The 15,000-nt window shown below is 32.6% G+C and overlaps 2 pseudogenes; one reads left to right on the top strand and one right to left on the bottom strand.

The window, feature by feature from the left end:
- The window catches only part of LOC135222097 (uncharacterized), a 42,061-nt pseudogene extending 30,899 nt beyond the window's left edge, over positions 1 to 11,162 (top strand).
- The window catches only part of LOC135222480 (uncharacterized), a 107,686-nt pseudogene that overhangs the window by 71,804 nt on the left and 20,882 nt on the right, over positions 1 to 15,000 (bottom strand).

Here is a 15,000-nt window from a genome sequence, read left to right as displayed (position 1 = left end):
ATATACTTTATATATATAGATATATATATACATATAATATATATATATATATATATATATATATATATATATATAATAATGTTACGAAGTGCCAAGTATCTGGTTACCATGCATCAAATATTACCTCACCAAAAGCCAGACACCTGAACCCTCATAAAACACTTTAAACGACTGAATACTCTAAAGGCAACATGATCCCTTAACACTTACCAGTATTGCCAGAAAATCAGGACTAAGTTCATCAAAAACAGGTGTGAGGTAATTTCTTGTAAGTAATTAAATTAATCAAAGGGCATCACTCCATCAACAACTTTCAAAACTCTAAGTATTTCCCTGATTTCAGAAGTCTAAGTACTTCCCTGGTTCTAAGTCACTTCAATTAAATTGAAGGAAAGCAAATCAATTACCACTCTATGTCTCTACCTATCATAAATATAGTCATAATTATATATATATCTGGTGTAAGATAAAGAAAACACTTATAAAAAATTTTAAATACAAAAATTTATTAAATTCAAAATTATAAGTGAAATTCACAATATCAGGGAAAATTACTGTTACTTGAAAACAAAGTAAAGTTTAATTAATTCTTGAATCAAATTAAGTAAAATTAAATTAAATTAATTTATCATAAAATTCAAGAAAATTAATTCAATCAAAATTCAAAAGTGTTAGGCAATAACTGAAAATTTGAAATTAATTCACAAGTGCTAAACAACAATAAAACTTGAAAAGAATTCTAAGTAAATGCAAATAAATTCACAAGTGTTAAATTTAATTAAATGTGCAATGATAAAGCAATGAAAAATAACTAAGTCAATTAAATTGTGAATGCAAATGAAAATATAAAACAAAAAGGACACACTTCAATAAGAAAATGAATAAATGCACAAACAATGGAAACAGACAAACACAAAAAATATCAGCAATGTGTAAAAGTGTAAATCTTTTTCATTCAAAAACATAACCAACAGTTTTTACCAAACTTCGTAACAGACAACAGTTCCTATCAATTATTGGTTAAACACACTCCCTATCCATTATTAGTTATTCACTGTTCCTAACAATTATTAGTTGGCAACTAATAAAAATATACAACACTTTACCTGGGTATACCAGTTTCTTTCTCTTTTGCTGCAGCTTGTATATTACACTTTCACAAAAACTAGGCGCCGTTACGAAATGTTTGTTCAGATTCCACAAAAGAAACTAAATAACACTAAATAAATTCTAAGAAATATCAATATAGAATTCTCACAAGTTATGAGTGACCAAAATTTACGTTACGTTAAAATAATCTCGATGTCGAGTGAGAGAGAGAGAGAGCGAGAGAGAGAGAGAGAGAGATCTAACTGCCTCGAGGTCTTAAGATCGAATGAAAATCTCTTCCTTTATGGAAATGACAGAGCAGATGTCTCAAAACGTTCTAGGCACGAAAGCTTCTCGAAAAGTTCTGAAATCTGACGCAATCTTACACACATAATGCCAAACATGCACGTGGCTTTGATTAAAGCATACGCGTATAAGACAGACTGCTCAACAGATACGTACCCGATTGAAACGTGGGGAGGGTAAATGATAATTAAGATTGACATGTTTTTGATGACCACGTAAAAAGAGCGAGCTCTTATCAAACGCGCTGACAGAGCAGGGAAGCAAACGGATCTCGCAGACTCTAATTTTAAAGTGCTGACATAAAAGTTAAACATTTGCAGCTTTGAAAAGACAAGGATCTCTCTCTTTACGTTATATATATATTCTTTTACAAGACGTTAATGCGAAATCTGAACACACATTTTAAAACATCCTATTCTAAGCTATCTAGGAATCTGAAAAAATGTTGCACAATCTACATGACATTTCAAAGAGGGGAAAACATGCATTTTGAAAGTAGCAATATATAATAATATATATATATATATATATATATATATATATATATATATATATATTTATATATATATATATATACACACACACACAACAAGGAGCTGAAGCAGACGTCATGTACTAGTAATTTGTCCATTTATTAAACATGCTGACGTTTCGAGGACACAGCCTCATTTTCAAAGCTGAAAAACGTAATTATAATATATAAAAATATTACAAAGACTTAAGAATTAAGAATTTACAAATTAAAAATATTAAAAACTTTAAACAAACATTTTCTTTGGAATTAAAAAAACTAATATTCAAACGACAGAATGAAAGAAACAGACCGTTACCTTTCAGGAGGGGAACCAAGGACCTAATGACATCAAAAACAGAGACAGGGCACACTCAACACAGGTACAGTGTTGAGGAGGAGTAGTTGATTGTTTAAAGAGGGAACAAGCTTCTTAAAATATAAAGATTCAGTTATTGCCAATTGATGAGGTGAGGTGGCTGTGGAGAGAATTTTAAAATGTTTATATTCAATATGTTGTTTACATTTTTCGGCATTATCACGTACATTAGAAAATTCAGGATTAGTTAATTTATTTGCCTGTTCTGTAACTAACTCCCCGAAATGGACATCAATTCGACTTTTAGTAGAAGCCCATATTTCCTCACCTTACATTTGGGGCAAGTATATAAATAAACGACGTTGGAAGTCATCAAGGAGCTTAGTTTTGTCTTTATGTTTAAAAAGAGAAGCAATGGTTAACGGGTTCTTGGGTATAACTCTACTGTTTAACTTCCGGAAGGTGTCGGTGAATAAGGTCATTTAACAGAACATAAAAGGACTTATCATGAATAAAAGGAACACTGAAGTAAATGCCAATTTGGTACAGTAGGAATATTAAAAACAGGAACAAACTTACGATTAAGAAAAATTATACAATTGTTTTTGTTTTAAAAAAGCTTGGATGGGTGGCAATTTTCTAAAAAATACTTCTGAAGAAATGAGATTTCTTGGTGGAAACCAAACCAACTGGAGGATAAAGTATAGGCCCTGTGGAAGAGAGTAATTAAGGAGTTTAAATTAAAATAAAATGACAACTGCTATAAAATTTGTAACTAAGCCAGCAAATTTTTGCTTTCTAAAAATAGAAGTACAGAAGCCCTGCTCGTTACGGGGACACAAGTATATCCAATTAGGTTAGGTGTTTTTACGTTGCATGGAAACCAAGTAGGTTATTCAGCAACGGGACCAACGCTTTACGTGACTCCGAAACCACGTCGAGAGTGAATTTCTATCACCAGAAATCACATCTCTCACTCCTCAATGGAATGGCTGAGACGAATCGAACCGCGACCACCGTGAGAAGCAAACACCAAACCAACCACGCCACTGAGTTTATTGTTTTCTTTGTAATCAATCGTGAACTTAATGTTGGGATGGGCCAGATTGGCGCATTCAAGAAACTGATCGGCTTCCTCTTTATTTCTAAAAAGTAAGAATGTGTCGTCTACGTATCGTTTGTAGAAGAAACGGCAGAAAAGAGAGGGGACAGTTGTCCAGCAACTGTTCCTCTAGATGCACATAAAGATGTTGGCCATACCTTCAACTGACTGTAAGCTGTATTATTAAAAATAAAGGCAGTGTCCTGCTCTGCCAGTTGCAACATTTTCTTAAAATTATCATAATTAAAACCGTGAAAAAAATAAAATATCTCATTGGGTAAAAATTTTGTCTAAGATTATTTGTATTGTCTCTTCCCACAGGGACATTGGTAAAAAAGAGACTCGACGTCAAGCTTACCATAAATAAATCAGAATCTTGCATAAGAACGTTGTCCCTAAAATTGTTCGGAATTTTGACTGAATAATTTTATTCATAGAAAATTCATTTAACTAAGGGCACTAAAAACTTAGCCAACTTATAATTAGGGGTTTCGTAGGAAGCAAGAATTGGTCTAATAGGGACATGGTCCTATGCACCATGGTTCCCCTCCTGAAAGTTAGCGGTCTGTTTCTTTCATTCTGTCCGTTGCATATTAGTTTTTTTTAATTTAAAAAAAAAAATTTTAAATTTTAATTTTTTAATTTTTTAATTGTAAATTTCTTAATTCTTAAGTCTTTGTAACATTTTATATTATAATTAATTACGGCTGTGTCCTCGAAACGTCTGCATGTTTAATAAATGGACAATTACTAGTACATATGACGTCTCCTTTAGCTCCTTGTTGTGTATAAATATATATATATATATAGATATATATATATATATATATATATATATATATATATATTTATGTATGTTGGTTGATAGCAACACTTCCATATCCATATATATATATATATATATATATATATATATATATATATATATATATATATATATATATATATAGTATGTATAACTGAATCACGAAAGTTAGGAACGTGATAAATCCATAAATAAAGAATATATGCCACGAAGGAAAAATAAACGAATGAGGATCTGCAAGATCTTTCGACGTAAAACGTCCTTTACTGAGCAGAGACTGACAAAGATACGGGAAAAGACAATACAAGAAGATTCGTAACTGACAGATAGGGATTATAAAGAGATTAGTACCTAGAACCTCCGACACACCTGGAAGATGAAAATCCTTCCCAAACAAGCATAAACAATGGGTGCAATTAAAGGTTTAAGACAATCATCTCAGAATTACAAGGTCCAGACAATTAAAGGATTATAGGTGACAGCTATTCAGAACTTGGTAAACAAAACCATATTACAAATACATGACAGACATACATTACAACAAAAATAATAACTCTAAGGCAACTGATTTTTATTTAAGTCGTAATTATATCTTTGAGGTCATTCTTAAACATGTTACAGATACAAGGGTCTAAATGAAAAAGGCCATGACTATGATTTGAAATTACAATGAAAGTAAGTTGTATTAAAGCAGATTCTAAAAGATTTCGTGATAAGACATCTCTGACCTTGCAATTACTGAACTACCATCCCACTTTATTCGGTGGTTGTTTTCACTTAAATGAATGAATATTGCATTGGATTTTTGCCCAAGTTTTTACAGAATATTTTATGCTGGCTTAGCCTTACTTCTAGGCCTTTGCTAGACTGTCCGAGATAAAAATGAGGGCAAAAATCCAATGCAATATTCATTCATTAAGTGAAAACAACCACCGAATAAAGTGGGATGGTAGTTCAGTAATTGCAAGGTCAAGAGATGTCTTATTACGAAATCTTTTAGAATCTGCTTTAATACAACTTACTTTTCATTGTAATTTCAATGTTATTCGTGGCCTTTTTCATTTAGACCCTTGTATCTGTAACATGTTTAAGAATGTCCTCAAAGATATAATTACTGACTTAAATAAAAATCAGTTGCCTTAGAGTATTATTTTTGTTGTAATGTATGTCTGTCATGTATTGTGAATAGTTTTTGTTTACCCAAGTTCTGAATAGCGGTCACCTATAATCCTTTAATTGTCTGGACCTTGTATCTGAGATGATTGTCTTAAACCTTTAATTGCACCCATTGTTTATGCTTGTTTGGGAAGGATTTTTCATCTTCCAGGTGTGTCGGATTCTAGGTACTAATCTCTTTATAATCCCTATCTGTCAGTTATACGAATCTCTTGTTTTGTCTTTTCCCGTATCTTTGTCAGTCTCTGCCTCAGTAAAGGACGTTTAACGTCGAAAGATCTTGCAGATCCTCATTCGTTTATTTTTCCCTCGTGGCATATATCTTTATTTACATATATTTATATATATAATACTATACATATTATATATATATATATATATATATATGTGTGTGTGTGTGTGTGTGTGTGTGTGTGTGTGTGGTGTATATATATATATATATATATATATATATATATATATATATATATATATATATATACATATATATATGTATATATATATATATATATATATATATAGAAAGAGAGAGAGAGAGAGAGAGAGAGAGAGAGAGAGAGAGAGAGAGATAAATAACATAATAGCAGTAAAGAGATATATGTATACGTAATTGCAACAGTGCGAATAACACTGAATGATGATTCCCCATTAAGATTCTTAGGTCGAGAAACCCTCTGCATATTAAACGCGAATGCAAATTGACATTCAAATTGGCATTTGGATACGAAAGCAACGCGACATTATCCCGGCCTTCTGGAATAACACTGAAACCGCCTGGCGTTCGAATGGAAGATGCATTTATTGCATTGCCTGTTGAGGGCGTTATCTTCGCTTCGCAGGCTTTCCGCTAGAGGGCTTCGCCATCAATGGACAAATAGAAATAACTTGATTTCGAACGGTTTCACCTATTCTGCAGTTCCTCCCGGTTATTTGGCAGAGTCGTACTTTTGCGAGGGCCATTGGGGTGGGCCAGTTGAAAGGACGTTCTTATTCACCTGGCAATTATAATCGAGGTTGTTGTGAATTCAATGCAAAATCGAAGAAAGGTTGGATGATTTTGTTCTCTAAGAGATATAACGATACTTCATGATGATTGGACCCCTGTTTACATAAACTACCCTAATACTATTTATTCTTCTTTCTTTTTTATGCATTTTTTATCTGTTTATATATCTTTTGTCTTTTTTTTTATAAATGGTATCTCTTCTTTCCTCTTACTCCCTATTGAAAACCATTTTATTTGGAAACTTGAATTTCAAGTTAATGGCCCTTGTGGTTTTGTTCCATATGAATAGGTTTCATCTATAATAATTAATAATAATAATAGCAAGCGTGTCATGGAAATTCTTACTCTGATTTCAACCAAAACCTTTCCTCTTAGTTCTCAATTTTTTTCCTTTTCCCATAATAATAATGATAATAATATAATAATAATAATAATAATAATAATAATAAGGACAAGAAAAAGAAGTATTTATAATCATTTATCATTATAATCTGCATTTTTTATGAATAAAACGCTGAAAGAGGAGAAGATGTAACGCATACCAGTCCTGTTTAATTCACAATTGGCCTAAACATTTCTATGAATATCACCGTTTGCTCTTAACAATGTAGAGCGGGTATAAAGTGTATGGTATTTCGATGTACGGCCATACCACGTTAAAAGCACCGCTTCCTCGTCCGTCCGTCCACACATAAAAATACTTTAAAGTCAATAGTTTTGCGTTACTAGCGGGTCGGGTAGGGGCATTACCTAGAGTATACATATGCATAGTAAAAAGAGCATTTGTGTCACCGCATGCACTTTAAAAGTTAGTTTCACCTTTTCAGAGCTCTCCGTCTGGCAAAGTGGAAAAAGAAAAGTTTCATTGCCATGAAGATAGAGATTAGACCCAGGGCCTTTTAAAATGAGCCCGTGTGTACAGTTTAGAAAACCTGCTGCCGTAGAAAGAGAGAGAGAGAGAGAGAGAGAGAGAATGGCGAAATAAAATCTAATAAACAATCGGCCCAACGTTAGAGGAAAAATGACGCGTGATATTGCGAGCGGTGCAAACTTCAATGGTTAGCAGCGTATAAAAACGGATTGTGAAGCGAAGGTGTTAAATGAAATACGTATTTCAAATCTAGGACAGGACCAAGCAAAAATCAACTCTGGGATTTCTGGCGGTTGGGAATGGTACGCAACTTTACTCCTTGTCCTCATTAGATACAAAATCAATAGTGGGTCACCGTGGTCGTTCGTTGACCTTGGCTGGAGAAATGAAAAAAAAAGACTTTTTTTTACAAAATTCGCTTGAAACAAAGGTTGACAGTCATTTGGTACGTGTAAGAGTCAGTGCGTGAAAAATGTATGAATTCAGTAGCAAATATTGTATTGAAATTTACGTTGTTGTGGGTGGGTAAGCCAACAGTGGCGTTATGTAATGAATTTCACACAGAAAATCAGAAGTGATAGATTGGGATGTAACCTATTCTCTCAGTATTTAACACTCATTTCTTCACTTATCAAACGATATTTTATATGAGATTACATTTTTTTATTTTTTATTCTACACTCATTTCTTTTGTTCTTACCAGATTATCTATCACACGGGCCGTGCTTACGAGATGTGAGCAGCGACTGGGAGAAATGTCATTTCCACTTCAAACGCCTCGTGGGTCTTCAACACCAGGCTACCAACATTACCACTGCCGACGCGGAACAGAAACTTGTGTTGGTAAGTCGTTGTTTTTCCACTCTGTCTGTGAGACTGTCACTATTTATCGGTTGACCAAAGTCGAGAAGTCGTGTTCTCCTGTGATTTTTCTTCATTCGAGTGTGTTCCTTCCTTTTGTCTTTTATTTATATTTATACGAGTATGATACTTCCTTCTCTTTTATTTTGATTTAAATGTAAATTAGTAGTAGTAAGTAGGGATAGATTTAGCCAGCCATGTGCCGGCACGGACTCTTGCTCTTCAGCAGCCCGTAACTGATGATTGATATCTGCTACGAAAAAAATAATTAACCCTTCGTACAGCTGTAGTTTAAGTGTGACCCACGCCTTACTGGAGATACCATTCGGCTCAGTTTAAGCAATGGGCCAGAAATTGAAAAGGGTAGTGGGAGAGGAAGTGTTATAGCAGCTAGTCTCAGTTGGTAGGAGAGCCTGGGGAGGAAGGATAAAATGGATGTCAGAGAAGGATGGAACAATTAAAATTCCCTTTGGATAGAGTCTAAAGGTTGACTAGAGAGAGCAGGGGAATGATATTATTTATTTGGAGGAGAGTGCTGATAATATGTAGTGAATGGATGATGTTCTTTGCTTACACATGAGATGGCTGTATGCCATCAAGGCCTTGCTCATAGAGCAGTCCTTAAATCATTTGATGAAGAGGAATGCGACATGAATATCTGGGAGGTGCTGTTGAGAGAGAGAGGATATATATATATATATATATATATATATATATATATATATAATATATATATATTATATATACCATATATATATATTATATCTATATATATATATATAATATATATATATATATATATCATATATATATATATATATATATATACATTTCCTCTCTCTCTCAACAGCACCTCCCTAGATATTCATGTCGCATTCCTCTTCATCAAATATATATGCTTGGTTTAGGGAATCTCCCAGCGCCTTTTGGATGGCAATTAGCTCAGTTTGTATGATGGAGGCATTGTTGAATAGTCTACAGCTGCCCACAGCCTAGACCGTGCAGTTGCCTTTCTTTTAGGGAGGCGGAGACTAATGATGCAGCTACAGCTGGTACATTATGGTCGACTGCTCGAGCCGTCAGTGTAGTAGACATTAGGAGCAGTTATTTATGGCTTCTTGTGCCGCTTGTCTGAGTTGAACAGAGTGCTTTGTTTGCCGGGAGCAGAGTAAAGGGAAAAATGAAGGGAGCAGGAGCCCAAGGGGAACGTTCGTTACAGTGGTCGCTGAGTGTCTCTTTCTTAGTTGCAAAGGCTGCTTCTTGCATGTTGATCCTTCTCAGGGTAGTAAGAATATTCCCTCTATGATTCCTGGGAGGACAGTTCATGCAAATTTAGAATTCTCGCAATTTTCTTTTCAAAGTTCAGTCTCTACCACTTCCAAGGTTTTGCAAATAGTGACAGCATTCCTTTGGTCCATTCTGGAGAGGAGAGAGATAAGTTTGGTTCCTGGTCCAAGTAGACAAAGTCTTGTCCACGATGAGGCACCAGCAATGATTCTCATTGCATTGTTTAAGAGTTTCCTCATTCGGTTGACTTTCCTGTTGTAGTACCAGGCATCTTTGTGGTTTGTATTTCTGTTTGAATATTTATTTTTTGGGTATGGACACTCGCGGCGCTATATTGATGTCTAAGCCAGTCCCATACGACGCTCCTGATTGGCTATTGATAAGCCAATCATAGGGCTGGAAACTCTCAGTCTCCCTCGAGAGTTCACATGGGTAGGATCTAGTTCTACCTCTCCTGAGGGATACATCTCTCAAAAGTAGCCCTCAGGAGAGGTGGAACATACATCCTGCCTATGTGAACTTTCGAGTGTCGTAAGGGACTGGCCTAGATATCAAATGCACGGCTAATGTGAATCTGATATAGTCATGTTGTTGCAGAAGTCCTGCAGAAGTGTGCAAACTTCCTGTGGAAAATTGTTTATGTATTCTGCGGACAGGTGGTCAAATGATTTTCAAAGGTGTTCCAGTTGGTAAATTCAGGGTTCCTATCTGGGAGGGGGAAGAGGAGGGGGAGGGAGCCTCCTTAATCCTAGGTTTGTCTGCAAGGCAAAGCGATCGTTGGTAAGACTGGGGTGCAATGATACAGGAATTTAATATTGAAAGGTTACGTAACCTTCTCCAAGTTTCGTTGCCAATTTCTTACTCAGATTCCTTTATCTATCACTGCAGTTCACTACAGTTCAGTTTATCTTTTTATCTTCACAACCATGTAACGAGAGAGAAAGATAGAGACAATTTAACTCAACGGGACTTCCCTACACTAACTTTACAGGCTTTCATACGTTACTACAATATGCTTTACTTCTTCCCTCTTTTCTTTTTTTCTTTTTTTTGTGCATGTGCCTTTTCACGCCTAATAGTCCAGTCGTATTCAGGGAAGGCTCCTTTGAAGGAAATCTTTACTGCTACCTAAACTATATTTACCCTACATTATCTTCAAACGGACAAATGGAACTACATTTGACATAGTGCTTTGTTTTTATATTCATAAGAAACATTTTACTTATCCTCCATTTCTGTTATTTTCAATAATCCAGAAGTTTATATATATATATATCAATATAATATTATATATATATATATATTATATGTATATAATATATATTATATATATATAGATATATATATATTATATATATTAATATTACTAATATATCTATATATATATATATATATACAATATATATATATTTATATATATATATATATATATATCTATAGATATATATATGTATATATATACATATAAGTATGTATAAGTTCGAGTATGTACGTATGTACCTATGTGTGCATGCATATATGCTTTCTAAAAGTTCACTTATCTCTTGCAGCATCCGCGAGGGCTTCTTGTCCTGCGTGTACAGAGTCAGCTACTTCCGGTGCCAAAAGCACCAGGCCCTCTTCCTGAAGAAGGTGACGGCGACGCTGTCCTACAACGACATCCAAGCGGAGAAATGCCGTAACGTCAGCCGCAAGAGTTGCTCGCGTGCGAGCGATCATTCTCTTTCAAAGCACACCGTTTGGGTTTTATGGGCAAGTTCGTTGCTCTTAACACTTAGCCGATCTCTCTTGCTTTTATAGACTACGAAGTTTGTTTATTTACGACTATATATATAGAAGTTTTTGGTTTATTTACATATACATAATTATTTATATAAAGCTGGTATATGAATATATATATATATATATATATATATATATATATATATATATATATATATATATATATATATTATATATATATATACATATATATATATATATATATATATATATATATCATATATATATATATATATATATATATATATATATATATATATATATATATATATATATATATATATATATATACATAATCATTTGTATTAAGCTGGAAAATACGTCGCAAAACCCATTGTCTTCTACTGAATATTTTACTTTTTATTTAATCTTCCCGACATTAAAAGAAATTGATTATAGTATCTCAATAGAAAACAGCAACGAACGCTGATTCCGTTAAGCTGTATTCTAAGCTTTTTCATGTTCATATTTCGCTATCCGATTTCAACGAAGAATTATTAATATCTCCAGTTTATTATTTTGGTAAAAGGGAATCATATAATATATATATATTAATATAATATATATATTATAATATAATATAATTATATACATATATATATATATTATAGATATATATATATATATATAGTATATATATTATATATATATCCTACTCCTGATCCTCTACTCTGAGTATTAACTGGATTTCATTATCATTATAAATATATTCACTATCATTTATTATTCAAATCTCATTTTTGAAATTCCAGGCAGCCTCAATTTCACTATTATTATTTATTGAATGTTAATTTTTATATTCAGATCTCAATTTTTTTTAATTCTAGGATTCCTTCATTTCACTATTTTTTATTACTAATGTTTTTTTATGCAAATCTCATTTTTTTAAATTCCAGATCCCTCGATTTCACTATTATTATTTATTCACGGTTACTCTTTATTCAAATTTCAATTTTTGAAATTCCAGGTGCCCTCGATATCCTTGTGGGTGGTTATCTTCAATGTTTCAAATTCCGTCAGATGCTATTTGCTATTTACTATTTTCTTACTTTCAAACATCATACTTTTCCGTGCTCAATAAATCTAAGTTTCCTGTGTAAATTGTCTTGTTAGACTTAAGTATTTTTTTCTTTTCTTCAGAAAAATGAAAAAAATTAAAAGACTGAAAAACGATTATGGCCAATGATAAAACAAAAGGGAGTGATGTCGTATGCTGCAGTTGTCGTGGTCTATAGAATTTAAGATTTGCTTATACATATAAATCAACGACTATTACTTTTAAATGTCATGTAAGTCCAACTTCATTTCTAAGCTCCGTCGGATATCCAAAAATCTAAAGAACACCTTTGGAACCCTATAAACTAAAATATAGATTTACGCTAAGAATTTAAGAAAAAATAAATATATGAGTAAATAATTAAAAAAGCAAGATGCTTCCGCATACAATTTTACGTTATTTAAAAATACGTTGTGTCTGAGGTATAGTTTTGTAGAAATCAATATAAAATAAGAAGAAAAACATTTTGTTGTACACGATATACATTGTTGTGATAAAAAGGTTTAATATAATTGTAAATAATTATATTGTGAGAATCATTCAACTAACGTTAGCCAGCTTGTGTAAAAAGTTTACATCTGCCTTGGGACTGTGTATTGAATTTTTCAAGTGTAGATGTAATTCTTCGTTATTCTACTAGATTTTCCTACATGGTAGTTCATAAGCATCCCTATAATATATATATATATATATATATATATATATATATATTATTATATTATATATTATATATATATTATTATATATATAATATATATATATATATTTTATTATTAATTATTATATTGCTACTTTTAAAATGCATATATCTCCTCTGTGATTGTATAAAATGTTATGTAGAATTGTGCAACATTTTTTTCAGATTCCTAGATAGCTTAGAGATAGGATGTTTAAAATGTGTGTTCAGATTTCGCATAACATAATATAAAAGAATATATATATATAACGTAGAATGTAAAAAGAGTGAGATTTTCTTTGTCTGTTCGAAACTACGATTGTTTCCCTATTGTGTCAGCACTTTGAGATTAGAGGGTCTCTGAGATCCGTTTGCTTACCTAATCTGTCAACACGTTTGATAAGCGAGCTCAAATCTTCATTTGTGTTTTGAGAATCTGTCTTCAAGTGAGATAAGGCTTCTGGATAGGTCGATCGAGACGAATACATGTCTTTTTTTAACAGACTGGTCTTGTACATGTATGTCTTTGCTGCATCCCACGTGCAGGTTGCACATTTTGTGAGTAGAGATTGCGTAAGATTTCGAAGCTTCTAGAAGCATTATTGTCTCAAAACGTTTTGTGTCATATCCCCTGTCCAGTTTCCGTAAGGAAGAGAAATTCATTATATCTTAGAACCGCGAGGCGTTCAGACATCTCTCTCTCTCCCTCTCTCTCCATCGCATAGCACTTTTGATCTTAAAGTAACGTAACGATTTCGTACTATAAACTGGTCACTCGTAACTTGAGGGTTCTATATTTGATATTTCTTAGAGTTTATCTAGTGTTATTTAGTGTTTTTGTGGAATCTGAACAAACATTGTTTTGTAACGGCACCTGGTTTTTGGTAAAGTGAAACAAGCCAGCAGCAAAGAAAGAAATTGGTATACCAAAAAGGTAAAGTGTCTTATATTCTTATTAGTTGCAATTAATAACTAATAATGGATAGGAACTGTGGTTAACTAATAACTAATAACTGATAGGAACAGTGGTTAACTAGTAACTAATAAGAGATGGTTACGAAGGTTTGGTAAAAACTGATGGTTACAATGTTTTGAGTGAATGATTTCCACTTTTACACATTGCAAATTTTTGTGTTTTGTATTTGTTTCATTTTGTACATTTGTTTCATTTTCTTATTGAAGTGTGCCTTTTTATTTTATATTTTCATTTGCATTCACAATTTAATTGACTTAGTTATTTTCATTGCTTAATCATTGCACATTTAATTAAATTTAACACTTAGAATTCTTTTCAAGTTTTATTATTGTTTAGCACTTGTGAATTAATTTCAAATTTTCAATTATTGCCTAACACTTTTGAATTTTGTTTGAATTAATTTTCTTGAATTTTGTGATAAATTAATTTTGATTTAATTTTACTTAATTTAATTCAAGAATTAATTAAACTTTACTTTGTTTTCAAGTAACAGTAATTTTCCCTGATATTGTGAATTCTACTTATAAATTTTGAGTTTAATAATGAATTTTTGTATCTAAAATTTTTATAAGTATTTTCGTTTATAACCAGTATATTTGCATATGATTATGATTATGTTAGGTAGAAACATAGAGTGGTAATTGATCGGCTTTCCTTCAATTTACTTGAAGTGACTTAGAACCAGGGAAGTACTTAGACTTCTGAAATCAAGGAAATACTTAGACTTTTAAAGTTGTTGATGGAGCGATGCCCTTTGATTAATTTAATTACTTACAAGATTACCTCACACCTGTTTTGTTGAACTTAGTCTGATTTTCTGCAATACTGGTAAGTTGTTGAGGGATTACTGTTCCCTTTAGAGTATTCAGTCGTTTAGTACCTGTTATAAGGGTTCAGGTGTCTGGCTTTTGGTGAGGTAATAATTGATGAATGGTAACCAGATACTTGGCACTTCGTAACAATATATATATATATATATATCACTGAGGTCTTTAATTTCCAGAACTTCAAATGCCCTATGTAAACAACAGTTTCTCTGTCTTCCTTACTTACCTTCAAGGTCTTTTGAATTTTATATAATTTCTACTAACTCACCTCCCATTATTCCCACTTGATCGTGTTGTTCTGTTGATTTTTCACACACTGCTTTCACCTTTCCCCTTGAATTCCTTCTTA

This window comes from Macrobrachium nipponense, chromosome 3 (genome assembly GCF_015104395.2).
Source record: "Macrobrachium nipponense isolate FS-2020 chromosome 3, ASM1510439v2, whole genome shotgun sequence".
NCBI classification, from domain to species: Eukaryota; Metazoa; Arthropoda; class Malacostraca; order Decapoda; family Palaemonidae; genus Macrobrachium; species Macrobrachium nipponense.
The sequence above is the reverse complement of the archived record's forward strand: the minus strand, read 5'-3'. Positions and strand labels throughout refer to the sequence as shown.